This window comes from Grammomys surdaster, unplaced genomic scaffold, assembly GCF_004785775.1.
Source record: "Grammomys surdaster isolate TR1022 unplaced genomic scaffold, NIH_TR_1.0 65, whole genome shotgun sequence".
Taxonomy (NCBI): Eukaryota; Metazoa; Chordata; class Mammalia; order Rodentia; family Muridae; genus Grammomys; species Grammomys surdaster.
In genome coordinates this window covers 12,202,318-12,215,821 of record NW_021604567.1, presented here as the reverse complement: position 1 = coordinate 12,215,821, position 13,504 = coordinate 12,202,318, and positions in this window count along the sequence as shown.

The window sequence follows — 13,504 nt, the reverse complement described above, 5'->3', positions numbered from 1 at the left end:
CCTCAAACCATGCACTAACCCTTGTTTGAAGTTCATATCCTGTCCCAACTTTTTCTCTTTCAAATGCAACATCACAGGGAGCTATAGCTAACTTCCAAATATGTCTCTGACAAAGTCCAGATCCAGCCTACCAAAAGTAGACTGTTATTTTCCATATTGGATTGATTTCTAGACCAATACATGATTGAGTCCAAACAGCTGGTCAACTTTAAGAAGGATACAGGGGACATAATTTATCTTTTTGATTCTCTATCCCACTAGGTCTAAGAACTTGAGGCAAGGCAGCTTGTCCCACTTGGGATATAGGCAAGCCAAAGGTAGGTCAGGAACGTATGTCCAATACAGCTCCCCAGTCCCCTTGTCAGGGCACTCAGCAAGCTCACAGGTCGGCGTCATTCTTTCTCTCAGCAACAGTATGTCTCACCAATCTTTTCAAAGTTTCATGGGCCTCTTCCACAATACATTGTCCTTGAGGATGATACATAATCCCCATAATAAATTGTTGAGAAAAAGTCCCAACTGCTCAACTACAATTGCCAGACCCATTATCTGTTTTTTTTAATTGGATATTTTATTTCTTTACCTTTCATAATTTATCTCCTCTCCCATTTCCTTCCCCCAAAAAAACCCCTTATACCATCCCTCCTCCCCCTATTTCTATGAGGGTGTGCTCCCTTCATCCTCCCAATCCTGCCTCCCTGCTCTTGAATTCCCCAATGCTAGGGAATCCAAACTTTCAGGGAGCACAGCCCTCTACTTCCACTGATGCCTGACAAGGCCACCCTCAACTACCTATACAGGTGGAGCCATGAGTCCCTCCCTTTGTGTTCTCAGACTGGAGGTTTAGACCTTGGGAGCTCTGGTTGAGTATTTTGCTACTCCTTCTAAGAAGGACCAAAGCAGCCACACTTTGGTCTTCCTTCTTCTTCTTGAGTTTCATGTGTTCTATGCATTATATCTTAGGTATTGTGAGCTTTTGGGCTAATATCCACTTATCAATGAATGCATACCATGTGTGTTCTTTTGTGATTGGGTTACCTCACTCAGGAAGATATTTTCAGTTCCATTTGCCTAAGATTTTCGTGAACTCATTGTTTTTAATGGCTTAGTAGTAATCCAGCGTGTAAATGTGCTACATTCTCTGTATCCATTCCTCTGTAGAAGAACATCTGGGTTTCTCCAGCTTCTGGTTATTATATATAAGGCTGCTATGAACATATTGTAGCATGTGTCCCTGTTGTATGATGAAACATCTTTTAGGTATATTCCCAGGAGTGGTATAGCTGGGTCCTCAGGTAACACTATGTTCAATTTTCTGAGGTTCCGCCAGACTGCTTTCCTTAGTGGTTGTACCAGCTTACATTCCCACCAACAATGGAGGAGTGTTCCTCTTTCTCCACATTCTTGCCAACATCTGCTGTCATCTGTGTTTTTTATCTTAGCCATTCTGAATGGTGTGAGGTGGAATCTCAGTGTTGTTTTCATTTGCATTTCCATGGTGACTAAGGATGCTGAACACTTCTTTAGGTGATTCTCAGCCATTCAAGTTTCCTCTGTTGAGAATTCTTTGTTTAGCTCTGTACTCCAATTTTAATAGGGTTATTTGATTGTTTATAGTCTAATTTCTTGAGTTCTTTGTATATGTTAGATATTAGCCCTCTATCAGATATATAAGATTGGTAAAGATCTTTTCCCAATCTGTTGGTTGCCAGTTTGTCCTATTGATGATATCCTTTCCTTTACAGAAGCTTTGCAGTTTTATGAGGTTCTGTTTGTCAATTCTTGATCTTAGAGCATAAGCCATTGGTGTTCTGTTCAGGACAATTTTCCCTGTGCCCATGTGTTCATGGCTTTTCCCCATTTTCTCTTCTATTAGTTTCAGTGCATCTGGTTTTATGTGAAGGTCCTTGATCCACTTGGACTTGAGCTTTGTACAAGGAGATAAGTTTGGATCAATTTGTATTCTTCTACATGCTGACCTTCAGTTGGACCAGCACCATTTGTTGAAAATGGTATCTTTTTTTTCCCCACTGGATGTTTTTAGCGTCTTTATCAAAGATCATAGTTATGGGAGTTCATTTCTGGGTCTTCTATTCTATTCCATTGATCCTCTTACCTGTCTCTGTTCCAATACCATGCCGTTTTTATCACTATTGCTTTGTAGTACAGCTTGAGGTCAGGGATGGTGATTCTCCAGAAGTTCTTTTATTGTTGAGAGTAGTTTTCACTATCCTGGGTTTTTTTGTTATTCCAAATGAATTTGAGGATTTTTCTTCCTATCTCTGTAAAGAATTGAGTGGGAATTTTGATGGGGATTGCATTAAATCTATAGATTGCTCTCAGCAACATAGCTATTTTTACTATATTAATCATTCCAATCCCTGAGCATAGGAGATTTTTCCATCTTCTGAGATCTGCTTTGATTTCTTTCTTCAGGGACTTGAAGTTCTTGTCATACAGGTCTTCTACTCATTTGGTTAGTGTTGAGGTAATTATTTAAAAAACAGCCGCTGGTCAAGCAGACTGTCTAAGCTGTGGTGGCTCTGCCTAGCTCAGCTGCCATGTTCCATGGCCAGAGGTCACGTGCATTCTGCAGCTAGAAATGGCCAGCCAGAAACACCAGCCCTGCCACCAACATTATGCCAGCATGGGAAATGGCTCTGTCAGTCTTCCACGCTGTCTCCACAAGGCTGGGCATTGTCCAGAGAATCCCATCATCCATGTGGTCCTGGTAGAAAAATGAGACTCTAATGCTTAAAGATTAATCAAAGGCTTTATATGTTTGTTAATGCTCAATAACAATATGCCCATACAAGGAGAGTTGTTTCCCAACTAGCTAACCTAAATAAAAGTTGTTACCCGCAACTGTTCTCTATACCTGTGTGGCTCTCCATCCCTCCTACATCTCTGCTCTCCCTAGCTCCTCCTCTTCCTTTTCCTCTTCCTCTGCTTACTCCTCCCACCTTAGCTCCTACATGTTAGATTCACACCAAGGTATTTCATATTATTGTGACTATTATGAAGGGTATTGTTTCCATAACTTTTTTCTTAGTGTTTATCTTTTGAGTAGAGGAAGGCTACTGATTTGTTTGAGTTAATTTTATATCCAGCCACTTAGCTAAAGTTGTTTATCAGGTTTAGGAGTTCTCTGGTGGAAGTTTTGGGATCACTTAATTATATTATCATATCATCTGAAAATAGTGAAGTTTTGACTTCTTCCTTTCCAATTTGTATTCCTCTAACCTTCTTTCCTTGCCTAGTAGCTCTGGCCAGGACTTCCAGTACTCTATTGAAGAAATTGGGAGAGAATGGGCAGCCTTGTCGAGTCCCTGATCTTAGTGGGATTGCTTCAAGTTTCTCTCTGTTTAGTTTGATGTTGGCTACTGGTTTGCTGTAAATTGCTTTTACTATGTTTAGGTATGGGCCTTGGATTCCTGATCTTTCCAAGTCTTTTATCATGAAAGGGGGTTGAATTTTGTCAAATGCCTTCCCAGCATCTGGTTATATGATCATGGGTTTTTTTTTTTCCTTTGAGTTTGTTTATATAATGGATTACATTGATGGATTTCTGAATATTGAACCAACCCTAAATTCCTGAAATAAAGCCTACTTATCATGATGGATAATTGTTTTGATGTGTTCTTGGATTCGGTTTGCAAGAATTTTATTGAGTATTTTTGCATTGATAGTCATAAGAGAGATTGGTCTTCAGTTCTCTTTCTTTGTTGGGTCTTTGTGTGGTTTAGGTATGAGTATAATTGTGGCTTCAAAGAATGAATTGGGTTGCAGGGAATGATTATATCATTACATGGTCGAATGTGCATGAGGGTTCTTGAATCTTGTTGGGCAGTTGTGATTCCCATGGGTCTGCTGCCCCAGTAGGGTGGGACTGTGACTCTGGGCAGCAGGATCTTGCACAGGAAGTTCGACTGAGTAGGTTCCGTGTAGGGCACTGGTGGGTGCTGCATTGTGAGGAGCAGCTGGGGACCCACCTAATTCGGGGACTTCCCACTCAGTCTGAGATTCCGGGTGGGGCAGCAGGGCATTCAAGTGGGAATCCTCAGTCCAGGAGGCAGCTGGGGACTGACTGGCCTACATTCTGGGGCTCCCAGATGCTGCTGGGAGGCAAGGCAGAATGGAAGTGAGGGGTATACAGGTGAAAGTGGCCCACACACCTAGAGAAGTGAGGGAGGGAGAGGGAGAGCTCTGGATCACGCCATGGAGAAGAGGAATTCTTTGATTACTTGCTTGGCTGAGCAGCTGCTTGACTAGCTTGCTTGAAGAGGTGGGCCTCTGCTGCTAAAATGCAGAGAGGTCCTCCAGGAAGCACGGCAGGCCCCCAAATGATATGTGAAAGTCCATGGGTTTCCAAAGCTTTATTTTCTTATTGGATGGTAGTTGGATCTGGATGCACCCCCTTAGGTCAGGATGGACCAGACTTAAATAGGGAGGGAGGAGGGTCTTGGAAAGAATGCTTAATTGGCTATGCCCTCTGCCCTTCAGGTATCTCATTAGTATGTAAATCTCTTGAGGCTGAGGCCTGTAGTCATGCCCTCTACTTGTGCTAGGTGATGCAAACCTCTCTTAGGGAGGGGCTGTATTGCTCTACATGACTGAAAATTATGGGTCAATATCGTGTCAGGAGCCTAGGGTCTGGGAGTGTGGCTGAACACCTGCAGTTGCCTCATTGAGGTCCAGGGTTTGAGGCTTGTGCCACAGCAGAAACCAAGTTAGCATTTCATAGCCCCAGATATCCCCTTGTTTCTTTTTTAAAAAGGGGGGGCTGTCACTGTGTCACCTGTGGTGAAAATTTTGGATGAGGAAGTCAAAGGAAAACACTGCAGGCTGCAGGAGGTAGCACAATTAAGTCACAGGATAAGGGGAGTTCAGGGTGGGGGTTGGGAAGGCAAGGGATCATTGAACCAATTAATTACAGTTGGTGCAGTTTGGGGGTAACAATATCTGATTAATCTAGATAGACATTATGTTTTTCTTACTAACACCTAACTTTTAGCTATTTGACTTTGGCAAAAGAGTTCATCTGTAGCTGGAAGGTCTGGATCTGTCTGTAGGACTCAGGGTGTGTCTCTGCATTTAATGAGCGTCTCTGGATCTCAGCGTGTGTCTCTGGGTCTCAGTCAGATAGTTTCTTGAAGAAGGCAGCTTGGTGTCCCTGCCAGATTCCAGGAGATGATGTTGTCTCCGTTGGATTTGTGAGAGCACCTATAGGATAATCCCAACCAGGAAGCAGCACCCCAGCAGGCAGGTGTCTGCAAAGGGTGTGTAGCAAGTATTAAGCTACTCTGGAGCAAGCACGTCATGGTCTGTCATTAAGATCCTAGAAAAGCAAAGGTGTTTGAGAAAACACAGTCTTAGAAGGTACCTTTGAGTCTGTTTTGGATGGCTGAGGGAGAAAAACATCATGTTAATTATGTATTTGGGATAGGCAGCAACAGTTTGTCTGTGAAAGGAAAGTAGTTTTTAATTAAGGATTGAAAAATGGTTATCAGCATAGTTGATTTGACCTGTGGAAGTAGATTAGATGACTTTTGAACCTTAAAGAAATATCAAAAAATTGAAAAGATAAAAGGTGTTGGACGTATATCACGAGTGTTAGGGAGAGAAGGAAACATTTAAACAAAAAGAGAAAAAAAATTCAGTTGAAAAGCAGGAACATTGTTGTAGGTATTCCTCTTAGGGAGAAAAAGCATTAAAAAGTTAGGTTAAGTGTCTCAGGTGTGCTTCTTTGTTGTCTTGGCGGGTTTAGAGTCAGTGGGGGAGGGGCCTGCTCTGCCATGTGCTGGCTGTGCTCTAGAAGAGTATTCCCTGTTTGCTTTTCTTAGAAATCCTAAATGTAGAGGAGAAAAAAGGCCAACTTTGAAGAAAGTTCAAAGGAAGAACTGTAGAGGATTGATAGCAGAGTTAGAGTCAGAAGAAGTCAAAGGCTGTGTAAAAGACCAAGTCATGGCAGACACACATGGAAACTGGATTGGAGCCAGCAGCTCCTGGGAGAAGTTAGCAGAGGGCATGCAGTTTCTCGAGGCCCAGCCTGGAGTTTTTAGCAGAGGAGGAGGGGAGAAGCATATGCTACCAGGTGATGTGTGAAAGACTGACCCCTGGGGGAGGCACCCTGGGGACTAGAGCTTCGAGCCAGTGCTCCAGAGAGAGAGAGAGAGAGAGAGAGAGAGAGAGAGAGAGACACAGAGAGAGAGAGAGAGAGAGAGAGAGACTCCAGAGAAGGAGTCTCTTTTTTTTTTTTTTTTTTTTTTTTTTTTTTTTTTTTTTGGTTTTTTGAGACAGGGTTTCTCTGTGTAGCCCTGGCTGTCCTGGAACTCACTCTGTAGACCAGGCCGGCCTTGAACTCAGAAATCCGCCTGCCTCTGCCTCCCAAGTGCTGGGATTAAAGGCGTGCGCCACCACCGCCCGGCCAAGGGAAAGAATCTTAAAATGAGGGTCATGGCAGGCACTGTGGCCTGAAAGACAGATGCTAGCTGTGAAGGAGTCTTCTGTGTGAGGCTGGGGGATGGATAGAGTGAAGGCTAGGAAGTTGCTGCCATCTTGCCCTTGGGATGGAGAACATGTGGAGGAGAGGGAGAGGCAGAGATAAAGAGAAATAAAGAGAAAGAGGAGTCAAGCAGAGAAGCTGATCAGTAACACATGGAGAGGGACAGAGAGGGGAAGGGGAACAGAACAGAGAGAGGCCTATCTAGTTTTGTGAACTAGGCTGGAGTTATTCACAGTTCCATGGAGAGGTTCTTCATGGGCACCAGCAGGAGGGTATTCTTGGAGCTGGCTATGCCCAAATCCTCCACACATGCTGGGAATGATTAGCTCAGCTTGTGGTAGCACTCGCACCTGGGTTCTTGAATCTGGTTAGGCAGTTGTGATTCCTGCAGGTCTGCCACCCCAGTCAGCTGGGACCGCAACTCTGGGCAGTAGGAGCATATGCAGGAAGTTCTACTGAGTAGGTTCCATGCAGGGCACTGGCTGGGCGCTGCACTTTGAGAAGCGGTTGGGGACCTGCCCAGTATGGGAAGTTCCCACTCAGGCTGAGGTTCTGCGGCTGGGCAGGGCTCTCAAGTGGGGATCCCTGGGCTAGGAGGCAGCAGGGGACCAACTGGCCTACATTCTGGGGCTCCCAGATGCCGCTGGGAGGCATGGCAGAACAGAGGCAAGGGGCATGCAGGCACAACTGGCCCACACGCCCAGAGAAGCGAGGGATGGAAAGGGAGAGCTCTGGACCATGCCCTGTGGAAGAGGGATTCTTTGGTTACTTGCATGGCTGAGCGGCTGCTTAAATAGCTTGTTGGAAGAGCCTGGTCTCTGCTGCTTAAACTCAAGAGAGGTCCTCCAGGAAAAGGGAGTCTAGGGAAGAATGCTTACTTGGCTATGCCCTCTGGCCTTTAGGTATCTCATTAGTATGTAAATCTCTTGAGGCTGAGGCCTGTAGTCACATCCTGTGCTGGGTGACACAAATCTGTGTTAGGGAGGGGATGTATTGCCCTATGTGACTGAAAATTGTGGGTCTATGGCATGTCAGGAGCCTGGGGTCTGGGAGTGTGGCCAAACACCTGCCATTGAGGTCTGGGGTTTGAGGCCTGTGCCACATCAGAAACCAAGTTATCCTTTCAAGGCCCCACACTGGGTAGTGTTCCTTCTGTTTTTGTTTTGTGGAACAGCTTATAGAAAATTGGTATTAAGGATTCTTTGAAGATCTGATAGAATTCTGCACTGAAACCATCTGATTCCACACTTTTTTGATGGGAAGACTTTTAATGACTGCTGCTATTTCTTTAGGGGTTATGGGACTGTTTAGATGGTTTTTGTGCTCCTGATTTGACATTGGTAACTGATATTTGTCTAGAAAATTGTCCATTTCATCCAAATTTTCCAACTTTTTGAGTATAGACTTTTGTAGTAGGATCTGATGATTTTTTGAATTACCTCGGTTTCTGTTGTTATGTCACCCTTTTCAGTTCTGATTTTATTAATTTTGATACTGTCTCTCTGCCCTCTGATTAGTCTGGCTAATGGTTTATCTATCTAGTTGATTTTCTCAAATAACCAGCTCCTGGTTTTATTGATTTTTACATAGTTCTTTTTGTTTCTACTCGTTTGATTTCAGCCCTGAGTTTGATTATTTCCTGCCTTCTACTCCTCCTGGGTGTATTTGCTTCTTTTTGTTCTAGAGCTTTCAGGTGTATTGTCAAGCTGCTAGTGTATGTTCTCTCCATCTTCTTTTTGTAAGCACTTAGAGCTATGAGTTTTCCTCTTAGCATTGTTTTCATTATATCCCATAAGTTTTGGTATGATGTGTCTTCATTTTCATTAAATTCTAAAAAATCTTTAATTTCATTTTTATTTCTTGACCAAGTCATCACTGAGTAGAGTGTTGTTCAGTTTCCACATGAATGTGGGCTTTCCATTGTTTTTGTCGTTATTGAAGACCAGCCTTATTCCATGGTGATCTGATAGGGTGCATGGGATTATTTCAATTATTTTTGTATCTGTTGAGGCCTGTTTTGTGATCAATTATATGGTCTATTTTGGGGAAGGTACCATGAGGTGCTGAGAAAAACGTATACTCTTTGATTTTAGGGTGAAATGTTCTATATATATCTGTTAAATCCATTTGGTTCATAAGTTCTGTTAGTTACACTGTATCTCTGTTTATTTTCTGTTTCCATGATCTGTCCATTGCTAAGAGTGGAGTGTTGAAGTCTTCCACTATTATTGTGTGAGGTTCAATGTGTGTTTTGAGCTTTTTTAAGGTTTCTTTTATGAAAGTGGGTACTCTTGCATTTGTTGCATAGATGTTCAGAATTGAGAGTTCATGTTGGTTGACTTTTCCTTTGACGAGTATGTAATGTCCTTCCTTATCCTTTTTGATAGCTTTAAGTTGAAAGTCGATTTTATTTGATATTAGAATGGCTACTCCAGCTTGTTTCTTAGGACCATTTGCTTAAAGAATTGTTTTTCATCCTTTTACTCTAAGGTAATGTCTATCTTTTTCACTGAGGTGGGTTTCTTGTATGCAGCAAAATCCTAGGTCCTGTTTACATATCCAGTCCATTAGTCTATGTCTTTTTATTGGGGAATTGAGTCCATTGATGTCAAGAGATATAAGGAGAGGGGATTGTTGCTTCCTGTTACTTTTGTTATTAGCAGTGGCATTGCTTGTGTGGCTATCTTCTTTTGGATTTGTTGGAAGAGGACAACTTTCTTGCTCTTCTAGGGTATAATTTCTCTCCTTGTATTAGAGTTTCCCTGCTATTATCCTTTGAAGTATTGGGTTTGTGGAAAGATATTGTGTAAATTTGGTTTTGTTGTGGAATGTCTTGGTTCCTCCATCTATGGTAATTGAGAGTTTTGCTGGGTATAGTAGCCTGAGCTGGCATCTGTATTCTCTTAGGGTCTGTAAGATGGCTGTACAGGATCTTCTTGCTTTCATAGTATACGGTGAGAAGTCTGGTGTAATTATAGGTCTGCCTTTATATGTTTCTTGGCCTTTTTCCCTTCCTGCATTTAATATTCTTTCTTTGTTTTGTGCATTTGGTGTTTTGATTATTATGTGACAGGAGGTATTTCTTTTCTGGACTAGTCTATTTGGTGATCTTTAGGCTTCTTATATATTCATAGGCACATATCTTGTCCTTTAGGTTAGGGAAGTTTTCCTCTATGATTTTGTTGAAGATATTTATTGGCCCTTTAATTGGGAATCTTCACTCTTTTCTATACCTATTATCCTTAGGTTTGGTCTTCTCTTTGCGTCCTGGATTTCCTGGATGTTTTGTGTTAAGAGCTTTTTGCATTTTGTGTTTCCTTTGACAGTTGTATCAATATTTTCTATGGTATCTTCTGTACCTGAGTTTTTCTCTTCTATCTCTTGTATTCTGTTGGTGATGCTTGTGTCTATGACTCCTGATTTCTTTCCTAGGTTTTCTATCTCCAGGGTAGTCTCCCTTTGTGATTTATTTATTGTTTCTACTTCTATTTTTATGTCCTGGATTATTTTGTTCAATTCCTTCACCTGCTTGGTTGTGTTTTCTTGTAATTCTTTAAGGGATTTTTGAGTTTCCTCTTTAAGAGCTTCTACCTGTTTACCTGTGTTCTTCTCAATTTCTTTGAGAGTGTTATTTGTGTCCTACTTAAAATCTTCTATCATCATCATTAGAAATGATTTTAAATCTGAATCTTGCTTTCCTGCTGATATGGGGAATTCAGGACTTTCTGATGTGCCAGAACTAGGTTCTGATGATGCCAAGTACCCTGGGTTGCTGATGCTTATGTTCTTGCACTTGCCTTTTGCCATCTGGATCTCCTTAGTGCTACCTGTACTGTCTCTGACTGCAGCTTGTCTTTCCTATTATCTTGGTTGTATCAGAACTGTTTGGGGTGGGTGTTGGTGCTGGGGTTAGAGCTGAGGCCCAAGATCTGCTCAGTGCTAAGGTACAGACTGGAAGGAACCAGTGCTCCCGGCCGGGAGTGAATTCCTAGGTCCCAGTGGGTCCCAGTTACTCCCTGTTTGGGGCAGGTGTTGAGGTCTCCTTACCTAAGATGCTGCTGTGGTTAGAGTTCCTGAGAGCCATGCTTCCTCTGGGTTTTCTGAGAATGAGTGCAGATCTGCTGCCTGGGATCTGCTCAGTGCTCTGGGGCAGACTGGAAGGCATAGAATTTAATTTAATTATGTTTTTATTTATACCCATATCAAAGTTATTCCCAAATAAACCTCAAAAAAAAAGACTTATATTGATTTTAAGACAATCACATAAAATGACATATGCTAAATATTCTCACATGCTGAGATCTGGGGATATCATTCTTACTTTCCTCTGCTGGTGACATTCATGTGGAAAAGATTCTACACATCACAAGTTTAATCAAAATCTGAGGAGATATTAACAATTGGTAGTTGCTGGGGTAAGGAAAGTCATATTTTAAAGACTATTCCCCTTGGTACATTGACCATGACTATGGTTAGTGGAAGACTACATATTCAATATTATATGGAGAGTTCAAAAATCTTGAACAGGTGATAAAATCTAAGAGACTTGCTTTATTTTTCACTTATTTATAAACTTTCAAGTGTTGTGTGCATACTTTTTTTCTAGTAAGTGGTTGCTGATGAGCTATTTATTTTTATGTGGGTATTAAACAATACCATTCGAGACTTTAAAATGTTTTTGTCCCAAGGAGAAACATGCTAATTAAGCATAATATAGTATTTCAGTTCAATTTGTGAAGCTAAGCTTTGATTTCTGTTTCTCTTTCCTGTGTTTAAACCTTTACTATATTCTAACTCATTTTTATTGCTTATCAACCTAGTAAATTATACATTTTTCAACACTTAGTACAAATTAGTAACGTTCCAATTAACTTTTGAAACTTTAATTACTGGGCTGGAGAGATGGCTCAGAAGTTTAGAACACTGTCTACTATTGCAGTGGTACTAAGTTCAATTGCCAGTAACCACATGGTGGTTGACAACCATCTATACTGGGATCTGATACCCTTTTCTAGCATACAGGTATATATGCAGATAGAGCACTCATATACATAAAGTAAATAAATAGATCTTAAAAATTTAGTCATATAATTATGTTTCCAAAATTATGAAATGCTACAAACATTATCATACAATTATAAACAGCTCAAAGTTTATGAACCACAAACATAAACTAGTAATGATAGTAAATTTTGCTTTCAATATATAACTACTAGTACAGTACTTTAATTTTCTTGTATTCATCTTCTTATTCTAAATTCTTCTCAGGTTTAAAAATCAAGCAGATACAGAAGACATCTTAATAGCTCATTTGTTGCCAATGACTTAGAATAAATATAGTAATCACATGGATACTTCAGGCTAAATTAGTGGTTATATCAATGAGCTTATTCCTGAAACAGGCAATTGTTCACTGGGTAAGTGGTTAAATTGAAGCCACATGCATTAATTCATATTTCCATTAATAGAATATTACAATTCCTTTAACCACTGAAGTAAATTACATTAATATCCTTCTCCTAACTCCAAAATCATTTGAACTTAATTAGGGATCTTAGCCATAGAGATTTAAGCAAGAAATTTTTGATTTGATAGATTCTTAAAACCTTTTGTATTTCTTAGTTTTATGGAAAAATGAAAGTTAATTAAATCATATTCAGTTTATTTAAAAATATTTCAAATGGTTTTCCTAGACATTAAAGCATAAAATTTATGAATATTTCTGTCTTGATTCAGAGGAGTTCCTGTGACTTTCTTTATGTTGTACACTCATTTCTGGATTGTGTATTGACAAAATAAGCACAGTAATACACTGGAAACAAGAAGGTTCTGAAGAAAGCTTTTCTATATTTATGCTTTATGATATATTATGCTAAGTTATCATTTCTGAAAATTTGTGAACTTTGCATAGTTTGAAGTGATTTTAGTCACTAGTCTCTATTCATCATTTTAAATGTGTAACTTTTATTGAAAACTTGCATTTACTATATAAATAATTATTGTGCTGTCCTTAAAATCATATTATCATTTACAATTCAGCATACAAACATGAAGGTGGAGGCAAGAGGGTGTGTTGGGAGAGACAGGTGTGAGCCAGAGAAAGAAATGTTTGTGGATATCTTATTTCATTATGTAATCCTATGAAATTCTGAAGGAATAGAAATTTTTATATTTGTTAATTCTTTCATAATCTCATATTATCACAATAATGGATCTTCCAGATCCATCTCCCAACTATTGACCAGCCATATTTGTATTTTCTGGATTTGTTTTTATTTAATAACCTATCCATATTCTTCTGGATATGAATGTATCCAGTAGAGCACATCAAGAGCCAGGAGCCATGATCTTACTGAAAACTGACTCTCCCTCCCTCAGAAGCCATCAACAGTATGTGGCTCCTCAGTTAGAAGTGGGGACTCTTGTATTCCTTCTGACTTCATGCTAGAAAGTCAACCGGATAGACCTTGTCTCACAAGTCTTGTGCAAACAGATCCGTAGGTTCATAGGTTCAGTAGTCCTATCATGTCTGGAAGACATATTTTAGGTTTGATTCTCCCTATCCTCTGGCTTTTACACTTTTCCATCCCCTATTCCAAAAATTTCCATCCCCTATTTCCTGAAATTGGAGGAATGAGTGTGATAAAGTTGACTCATTTGGCCATAAAAAGCTACTCTCTGCACTTGACAAGATGTTAAGTTTCTGTTTTGATTACAATTGACCACAAAAGAATTTTCTTTGATGAGGTCTGAGAGCTGCAGTAAACTAGGATAGAGTAACAGGAATTTTTAAAAAAAGTATTGTTATACTTTATCTATTAGCCAGAAAAGTCATATTAGGTCCACCTTTCAGCATCAGAGCTCCCCTAGATCTTGGGTAGATTTGTAAGAGCAGGCATGTGTTTCCTTCTGTGGAGCTGGTTTGAATGTTCATCAAGAAAAGATTTATTTGTTTACATAATACTTGCAATATATACACACACACACACATATATATGT